This window comes from Hyperoodon ampullatus (assembly GCF_949752795.1).
Source record: "Hyperoodon ampullatus genome assembly, chromosome: X".
NCBI lineage: Eukaryota > Metazoa > Chordata > Mammalia > Artiodactyla > Ziphiidae > Hyperoodon > Hyperoodon ampullatus.
The window spans coordinates 36,893,382-36,903,660 of record NC_136913.1 but is presented as its reverse complement, the minus strand read 5'-3'; positions in this window follow the sequence as shown (position 1 = coordinate 36,903,660).

Below are 10,279 nucleotides of genomic sequence, written 5' to 3'. Positions count from 1 at the left end.
CACAATGAAGCTTCATGACCAGCACTGCAGAACCGAGGCTGAGCCGCCAACAAGCCATAAACGTTAGGCCCCCTGCAAGTTGCAAGCTGTGACGGCTGCTGGTTACCAGGACGCAGGACCTGAGTGTAGGAGGAAATCCTGATGGAGAAATAAGACCAGAATTCTCATCGGCGGGCCTGGGAGAATGCAGCAAATCAAAAACGCTGGGCTGGGCTAGGGTCAGACTGGGCTCCAGACACACAGCGAGCAGCCTCGGAAGGAACAGGGAGGGGGCGACCAGGCCCAGAGGGAAAGAGATAGATTTATCTGTCCAGATGTGCCAGGAGCTTAGAAATGCAGGGAGCGGGAGGATGTGGCAGACACAGAGGGGCAGAGGAAGGACTTGCTGCCCATTCAGGCCCGGCCTCAGCTGCTGAGAGCACCTCAGCCCCGGCCCCCTCTCCTGGGCGGCCCCTATCTGGTGGCCGAATTGGGATGGGGGTGGGTCCGATTGAAAGACCTGGCCATTTTGGCGCCAGGCAGGACACTGTCCTGGACACGCCTCATACCCCAGCTCTCTCCTCCAGGTTGGCTGAGTCTCTGTCAGGCCTGCATTTCAACTTGACTCCCCCCTCTGTCCATCCCTGTTCCCCCCCAACCCCTTCCTTTCAGAGTGATTGATCCCTCCCCAAACATCCCTCCAGGCCTCCCCCCGCAACTCCATCTCAGCGTCCGCTTCCCGGGAACCCAGCCTGCGACAGAGGGTAACCTACGCCTTGGATCACGGATTCCATCCTAGGGACCAGTAGGGCTCCAGATGCCATTTTATTCTGGGTTTTTTTTTTTTTTTTTTTTTTTTTTTTTGCATAACGCGGGCCTCTCACTACTGTGGCCTCTCCCGTTGCGGAGCGCAGGCTCCGGACGCGCAGGCTCAGCGGCCATGGCTCACGGGCCCAGCCGCTCCGCGGCATGTGGGATCTTCCCGGACCGGGACATGAACCCGTGTCCCCTGCATCGGCAGGTGGACTCTCAACCACTGCGCCACCAGGGAAGCCCCTATTCTGGGGGTTTTATCCAGTTTCCTTTAAACTCCTCCGGAAGTTTCCTCCACTGATTGTATTTTATCTCCACTTGCTTTGAGAGATTATCGCAAACGTCATAGACTCCTTCATTAGGGCAACTCCCCACCAACCCTGGTCGTCAGCATGAATTCTCTTCCGCTCCCTTTCACCCTGCCCTCTGCCCTTCCTCCCCAAACACCCCCCAACCCGAGTCCAGCCCCTGCTCCTGTAAAGGACTCCTCTGCCCGCGCCCGTCTGCTCTCCTCTTGGGCTGATTCCTGAGGACTGTGGCTCTCCGCCAGGGTCAGTCGTGAGGTGTCCCTCTGCACACAAAACCCCATCCCCTGCCAGACACCGGGCCTTTACTGTTGGCATGGGGACAAGCCAAATCCCTCGGCAAGCCTCACGCCGGCCCTTAGTCAGGGTCTCATCACTGTGGCTGTCGCTGCTGCCTCCGTCTCCCCTCTTGGGCTCTCAGTCCTCGCGGTATTCGCTGCCCTCTTCCCCTGGCACAGAGGGGGCCAGCCGGGGAACCCCAGATGTCACCTCTTGAGGGCCCCTGGGAGGCCCAGCTCATCAGCCAGCCGAGAACTTCTCTGACCTTCTTGGTAGCCATCTCCCCTAACACCAGATGCCTAATTAGTGGCTCAGGATCTCCTCCCCTTCCCCTGCCCCTTATTCCCCCTCCTCTAGTCCACCGGGGAGGGGTGGGGCTCACCTTTACCCCCAGGCCACAGTCATTGAAACCAAAGGTGTATTTTTAGGAGTTGCTTGGCAAGGGTGTGGGAGGAGATGCTTCCAGACTGTGCCCCACCCCACCCCACCCCCGCCCCGTCCCCCAGTTACAGCCAGTTGGATTAAATTCACCATCTATTTATTGTACACTGTGCGGTGGCCGTGAGTGGCGGCCACCAGCTTGCCCGGGGCCTGCCAGGGTGCGGTTGGCTAGCGGGAAGTGGTCCCAACCATTAGGGGAGAAGTGAGGGATGGGAGGGCATTGCCAAAGCATGGAGTGACCTGCTTTAAGGCTCGCCATTCACCCAGCTGCACAAGAGGGGTGACCTGGGGGCCAGGGGACAGGCTGGCCCCGGCCACCTACAGACCTCCGAGGGACCCAAGAGAATCTCTCCCCTCCCCCAGGCCTGAGACAGACTCCTGGATTCTTCTCTCGACCTCATTTACACAAATAATCAAAAAGCCAAGCCAGCCCAAGTGAAATGCCCACATTTTATTGCTTGCAGTGTTTTAGTTCTAATTTGGCTTCATTTGGAAAGAGGTTTTACTAAGTGGCATAAATTGAGCCTAACAAAATTTAAACCTAAAACAACAACACCCTAAACGCTTAAAACTGTAATTGGAGAGAGAGAAAAAGTGAGTCGTCCGGGAGGGGCGGTGAGAGAGGCAGAAGAAGGGGGAGGGGAAGAAATTCAATTTCCGTCCTACTTGGCAGAAGGTTAATTTCCTGCGCCCTTTCCCCCAGGCCCCAGCCCTGTCCCCTCCCCCTGTTAGAGAATGCACCCAGGAGGCTCCAGAACCGATGCCAGCGTCATGCAGGATGTCTTGTACACAGTGGGTGCTTAGGAAAGACTGGGCGAGCTCATTCTTTTCTTTGATGTGTCTGTGGACAGAGGGACAACATGGATTCCTTGCTGGGGACCCATTTACCCCCATAGTAGGGGGTCTGCAAGTCCCCTCGGGGGTGGGGTGGGAGCTGGGGAGTCCCGAGGGCGGGAGGCTCTTCCAGCCTGCTTGGGGTCTCTCCCCTCCCACCCCCTAGCCTAGCCCACCCCACCTGAACGTTAGGATCCTAGGTGAGAGGAAAACTTCACACCTCCGGGCTGCTCTGCTCATCGCTGGGAGAGAGAAGGTAGGGACAGGAGGGGGCAGTGGCTGACCACTGGGCTCAGGTGCCTCTTTTCCCCACTTCCGATGTGAAATATGGTCAGGGATGATGGGTGGGTGGGAAGAGTGGTCCCTGAGTGAAGTGCACGGCCACCCGTGTCCCTGCAGAGATGGCGGTCCTCTGTGGGGGCCGTGTGAGCAGCCCTGCAGGCCAGCATACCTCTGTGGGGGACCAGTACTCTGATTTTCCTTTAGAGAACCAGTCCTCCTCCCAGGCAGGGCGCCACACACTTAATAAGCACGGGTGAGCGTGGGAAGTGTCCCTGAGTAACCCGGGGTGAGGGGTGGAGTGGAAGCCGGAGAGGTCCTCAGGGCCTGGCCACATCTCTGGCGACGCTAGCCTGTATTGATTGCCCTCTCCCGGGAACTGTCCCTAACCTAGAGCCTTAGCCCCATGGCTTAGCATGTGCTTATATAATGCCTGGAAGCAGCAAGTTGGGGTTGGGGGGAAGGCCCACGTGGCAGCAGACGCCTCCCCTCATGTCTGGGCTCTGCCTTTTGTGGTCAGGGTGACCTTGGCCAAGCCCCAGGTTCTCCCGCCATGAAATGAGAAGTGATGGCAACCACGAAACTCTTTAAAGCAGAACTATGCCATACGAGATGAAAATGCTCTATTCTTTTTTTTCAGCTGATATGAAAATTCCTTGTCTTAAAAACACTCTTGATACCAAGAATAATAACACTACTTAAATTAGTTCAAGGAAATAGGAAGTTTAGTAACAAGATACAAAGAAGGGCTCTTATAGAGCCCAACTACATGAAAACTCTTGGGGACCAAGGAGATAGGAGCTGAGCCTGGAAGTGCTGGAAATGAGGTGGCAGTCTGTCTGTCTCTCCCTCAGGCTGGGGCCTGTGGCCGCTCCTCCCTGCCGGTCTCTAGGTGACTGCCGTTGTCCACATGCTGGCTCTTCCTCGCTTCATTTGTCTGATTGTACATGGCTCCGTATGGCTGCCCTAAATGGCAGTGCCATCTCTGCAAAGTGGTGTGATAGCTCCAGGGCCCACCATTCTCTGACCGATTTTATGTCTCTGAGTTCAAAATCTCAAAAGAGAATCGAATTGGTTCTGCCCTAGATCGGGTGTATTGCTCTGGCCAATCAGCAGTGGTCAGGGAGGTTGAGCCATGAGGAATATATATGGTCCCCTTGCTCACTCCTTAGGCAGGGACTATGGGTAGATATATGTGGGGATTTAACCATAGCCATCTATAGAACATTTCTTATGTACCATGTCAATTTTTTTCTGAGTATGCTGGGATGTGTAACCCAGAGCCCTGAACCAAAAAAGTGCTCAATACCTAGTTGCTGATTGTTTGAGGAAAAGTTACCTTCTGCTCGAGCTCTGCTTTCTGTGTTTACCCCCTTTGCCTGCCATTAAGCTTCTCATCTGGAGTGTATGGTTTCAAGGAAGGATGGTCACAGGCAAAAGGCTAATCTCACCAATATATAAAGGGTTCCTAGAAATCAGTAAGAAAAATAGTGATCCAATAGGAAAAATGTGCAAAAGATGAACACACAGTTTACTGAAAAGGAGGTCTAATGGCTTTTTAACATATGAAGTGTTGCTCATGCTTACGATAAGAAAATGCAAATAAAACTACACAGAAGGGGACTTCCCTGGTGGTCCAGTGGTAAAGAATCTGCCCTGCAATGCAGGGGACGGGGGTTCGAGCCCTGGTCAGGGAACTAAGATCCACATGCCGCAGGGCAACTAAGCCCGCATGCCACAACTACAGAGCCCACGTGCCCTGGAGCCTGCATGCCACAACTAGAGAAGAGAAAACCCGCAACCCACAACTAGAGAGAAGCCTGCACACCACAATGAAGAGCCCCGCATGCCTCAGTGAGGATCCCTCGTGCCGCAACTAAGACCCGACGCAGCCAAAAAATAAAATAAATAAATAAATAAATAAATCTTAAAAAAACCCCAACAACACAGAGGTGTTCTTTTTCATCTACCAGATTGACAAAAATCTGAAAAACTGATAACATACTATGAAGGTGAGGCTGTTTACAAACAAGTGCTCTCATACATTGTTGTGGGAGTGTAAATTAGTTTAATCTTTATGCAGAGAAATTGGCAATAGCTATCAAAATTTCAAATGCATCCTATGCTGTGATCCAGCAATTCCACTTCTGGGAATTTATCTTACTTGCACCTATATTGTATGATGTATCACTTAGCTTTTGCTGCATAACAAACCTCCCCACAACTCTTAATTATTTCTCACTCGTTGGTTGGTGGGGGTGGTTCTGCTGATTTGAGTTAGACTCAGCTAATCTTGGCTAAGTTCACTCCTGTATCTGTGGTCAGCTGGCAGATTGGCTAGGGGCTGGCTTGTCTAGGACAGCCTCAGCTGGGCCACTGGGCCGTGTGCCCTGCATGCTCTCATCCTCCAGCAGGCTATCCTGAGCTTGTTCTGAAGCTGGCCTGGGCATGTTTCATGGTAATTTCAGGGAAACGAAAGAGGAAACTAAAACTGCAAGTATGTTTTAAAGTCTGCTTTAAGTATGCATCAAGTCTGCTAAACAAGTTACATGGTGAAGTCCAGATTTAAGGGTCAAGGAAAGGCACTGTGCCTCTTTTGCGAGCATAGCAGCAAAGTCAAGGGTCAAAGGGCAGGGACACAGGAAGAGGTAAAGGCTTGGGGGTCATCGATGCAATAACATATGTATTCAATCCTCCATGCGTGTGCAATGACATTTGTGCATGGTTACTTACTGCAGCATTGCTTGTGATAGAAACAGCCAAAATGGCCATCAGTGGAGGATGGGCTAAATAAACTATGGCATCCGCGCGCCGGAATAATCTGCAGCTGAACAAAGAATGAAAAATCCCCCTGTATACGATTGGGAAAATCCGGAAGGTAGATGAAGTGAAAAAAGCCAGGTGCAGGGCAGTGTGTACAGAATGCTACTTTTTATGTAAATAGAGGAGAGAAATAAGAATATATGTATTTGTGTTTGCTTATATTTGCATAAATTAACTCTGGAAAGAGAAACAAGAAAGGAATAGCATGGGGGTGGGGGAGCACCGTGTGGACAGGGGACTGAGATGGGTGGAGACTCTGCACTGTATAAATAAGTCCCCATGCTGGTATGATAATACATATTCAAAAATTAACATAAAATATCCTTAATATGTGTAATAATAATATAACAGACAAGAGGAAAATAAACAAAGAAAGGGAAAGTCATAGGCCTGCTTGGCTTCCAGAAGCCTTTGTAGGTCTTAAAAAAAAAGAAGAGCCTGCAATGGGGAGGCTGAGTAATTGTGCCTAATTTAAACCTTGGTACCTAACCTGCTTTGCCCTTTGTGGATGCGTTTTGGGAAATACCCTCTCTCCAAAGGCAAAAGGGCAGGTGTTTCCACTCCTGGGGTGTGCTGTCCCCGAGGAGTGACAGAACATTCCCCACCCTCGCTGATGACCAGGGGCTGACATTTGTAAAGGATGTCACGGGCATTTTCAGACACGTTTGGGGGTTGATTCCAGCCGGATATATTCCTTGGCTCTTTGAATGTCAGCATGCTGGTCTGTGGGAATAGGATCCCATTTCTCTGGCCATGTCAGGAGCCATGTGGTAATGGGTTTCCGTGTGGTAATTCCTTGTCGTCGGGCTCGGGAAATAACAGCAGACTCACTTCTGAGCCTATGGTCAGGGTCAGCCAGACCCCTGCAGGGGCATAACTCAATGTGCCCCTGCAACAGGACCAAAGCTACTTAGGAGTGTCGCTCAAGCTGTCAGTAGCCCCCTTTGAACTCCTAAAGCTCGGAACTGGACTGAGTCACAGTGCATGTGCCCCATCCTCCCCCACTGCCCACCTGCAGGGCACAAGAAGGGATGTAGGAGCTGCCAGATTGGGTAGCCTCTGGAGAGATGAAATGACCCGTCTGTGCCTGCACCTGTTTTGCAGCAATGAGCAGCCGCCACACCCGCTGCCACCTCCATGCTGTTGCCCACACGCATGCTAAGCACCTACCATGTCCCAAGCACTGCACTTGGTCCTCTCATTCCATAGGGAAGAAGATAGGACAGAAGCTTGCTGACTAGAAGAGGGCCGACTAAACAAATGCTTACAGTAAAGTCTGACATTAGCTTAATAGTTACATCTCTTTGGTTGCAAGGGACAAAACTCAATTCAAACTAGCTTAAAGGAAAATGGAGTTCAAGTTCCGCTATCATTTACAGGGCAACGGGCATGTCACAGAACTCAAGGCAGCAATGTGTCTGGGCTCAGGACACTAGGAACCCAGGAACCTCTTCTCTCCATCTCCTCTCTGCTCTTCAGTATCTCTCCTCTCTCTCATGCAGACTGGCTTTCTTCGTGTGACAGAGAATATAAAGTCTGATGCTTTGGGGTACTATCTCCCACAGCTTCAGCCACCCAGTCAGATTTACTCACCTTTCTCCATTTCAGGTCCAAAAATTCTGGGGAAGGGTTTCATTGGCTTTGCTTGGTCAGGTCCAATCAACAGGGAAGGGGTGGGGTTATGAACGATTAATACGGTGCTGTCCGTGGAAACCTTGTGGATGGGGAGGGGGCCACTTGTGGAAAAGGGGCAGATAATACATGAAGTGTCCATCCCAGAGTTTTAGGGGCACTGGACAGGGCTAGAGAGGGAGAGGAGAAGGCTTCCAGAGCCAGGGGCATTTAGATGGAGAGCCGAAAGAGGGCAAGCTCAGAGCAGGCTGCAGGGTGGACAACCGTTGGGGACAGAAGGAAGAGCCTGTGTGAGACATGGAGCTGATGGGCTCAGTGAGGCTGGGGAGGTGGTGAGTGGTGAGAGACAAGGGCCCAGGGCAGCAGAGGCCCTGCAAACACGCCTAAGACTGGACTTTAGCTTGAGGGCAACAGGGAGCCACTTCCTAGAGGAAGGATCGGAGGGGCCAAGACAGGAAGGGATGAGTTGCTAGGAGCTGTTTCAGTAGTCCACACGGGACATGGCTGTGAGAGAGAGAAGATTCTAGAGACATTGAGGGGTTAGAGCCAAGGGAATCTGGTGGATTGGATGTGGGGGTGAGGGAGAGCATGGGGTGCAGGTGGCTTCCAAGGTGCAAGGTCTTGGCTTCCACGGTCTTGGGCTTGGGTAGCGGGAGAGACGGCAGTGTCGTTCAGTGAGAAAAGCTGCCCTGCGTCTTAGGGTGGGTACCCCAGAAGCAAGCCCCTGAGCCAGGGCGGTATGTGAAAGTGATTTGTTAAGACCTGCTTTCTGGGAAAACAAACTGGGGAGTGTCGAACTGGGATGGGGAGGGGAAAGCGCCAGACGAGGGTGTGCTACCACGCAGAGTCCCACAGGGGACCTCTGGGAGACAGGGGAGGTCACACCTCAGAGTTAGCCCTGGTCTGGGACAAGCGGGCCAGAGTGTTTAGTACCTCTCCCTCCAATGAGTGGTTAAGGGCTGAATTCAGAATACCAGGTACTGGCTGTGTGCACGGGCAAAGCAAGTCTGGCATGCGGAGGACAGTCCTCCAACCAAGGGACAGTGGTGCTGGTTTCTGGGCATGCACAGAAATGAGAAAGGGACCCGAGGGATATGCGTGGGACGTGGATGGCATCCGAAGACCAGGCTCGCCAATTTGGTCTCTAATTGTCCCCGTGCTAGTATTTATCCCAACCAGCGAGCTTTTTTTCTTAAGAGCTCTTTGACAAATATGCTTTATTTATTTATTTATTTTTATTTTAAATTTATTTTTGGCTGCGGTTGGGTCTTCATTGCTGTGCGCGGGCTTTCTCCAGTTGCAGCGAGCGGGGGCTACTCTTCGTTGCGGTGCGTAGGCTTCTCATTGCGGTGACTTCTCTTGTTGCGGAGCACAGGCTCTAGGAGCACGGGCTTCAGTAGTTGTGGCACGTGGGCTCAGTAGTTGTGGCTCACGGGCTCTAGAGTGCAGGCTCAGTAGTTGTGGCGCACGGGCTTAGTTGCTCCACGGCATGTGGGATCTTCCCGGACCAGGGCTCAATCCCATGTCCTCTGCCTTGGCAGGCGGATTCTTAACCACTGTGCCACCAGGGAAGTCCCCCAGCGTGCTCTTGATCTCATCTCTTCTTTTCTTTCTCCTGATTTCCATTTGGTATTTTTCAATGATCCTGCGTTCTTGTCTGAGGTCACTGCTGTCTTCTGTTCCCTCCTTCAGGAGAGTCCTCATGCTTATTTTAAGTGCTTGGGCCTTCCGTGCCGGTCATGTACGTCTGTTGCAGCTGGTTCTGATGTTCAGTTCGAGGGCTTTCTTTTGTGCTGGGCGTTCTCCTCAGGGGCCTCATTGCTTTGCCCTTTGAGGTCACATGCCATGGTGTAGGGCCGAAAGCCAGACCCCAGGTAGTGGCAGAGTCCCTGGCACCACAGAACCGGTGCTGGTCACTCCAATTTGCAGCCACGTCACCAGGCAAATCCTATGGATGGTGATTTTCCTTTCAGCCCTCAAATGTCCGCAGCCGGGGAGGGGGCAGACCTGCTAGATTCTAGCCCATCAGTCCTGGGGGCTACTGCTTCGCCCAGTGTCTTTTTGCATCAGCTCCTCACCCAGTGGGCTTGTGTCGCCTGATTGTACCGCACGACCCTGGCATTAGCAACATGGGCTGTTGCCACTGATTTCTGCCATGGAGAGGCAGGAAATGACAGTCCCAAGGTCTTCGGTGGATGAGATGATGCAAAAACCAAAGTTCAAAAGCTTCTTTCTTACCTATTCCTTCATTCTGCTTCTGGCCACCCCCCATCCCAACAGACACCACTTCAAGGCTGCCTTCAAGGCTCTCCTGGAGCTTCTCATGGGTTTTTGGTTGCCTTCTGGAAAACAGGGTACCTTCTCATTTCATGGGCATTTCCAGGCTTGGGAGAGGGAGCTGGTAGCCCAGATAAGCTTGTCTCTTGCCTGGCTGGCCTTGACCTCACACTTGCCCAAGAACCTGGCCTCTCTCGGGCATCCCGCTCAGGTCAGGCTCCAGTCTCATCCTGCCCAGCCTCATCCTGGCTTTCAGTGGCTTCACAGACCAGGCTTTGGCCTCCTGTGCCCTCTCTGGGCATTTGATCCCCACCTGTCCCTGATGAGGGACTTCACCTCTCCTCCCGTGGTGGACAGCTGACAGCACCACTTCCCAATCTGTGGTTGGCACATTTGCCTACACATCTGCCAGGGGCTGCTGTCATTGCACATCGACGCCTGAGGCGGGGGGGACAAGCTGCCGGTCTCAGCTGGGGAGGAGAAGGGTGAAGTTGCCACGGCTGGGCGAGATTCGAATGTGGGCACCAACGACTCAGAACTGTCTTGGAGATTTGGGTTCCTGGAGGTCCTCTGTGCTCTGGAGTGGAATCTAAGGATCCCAGGGGAGTAGCCGAGGG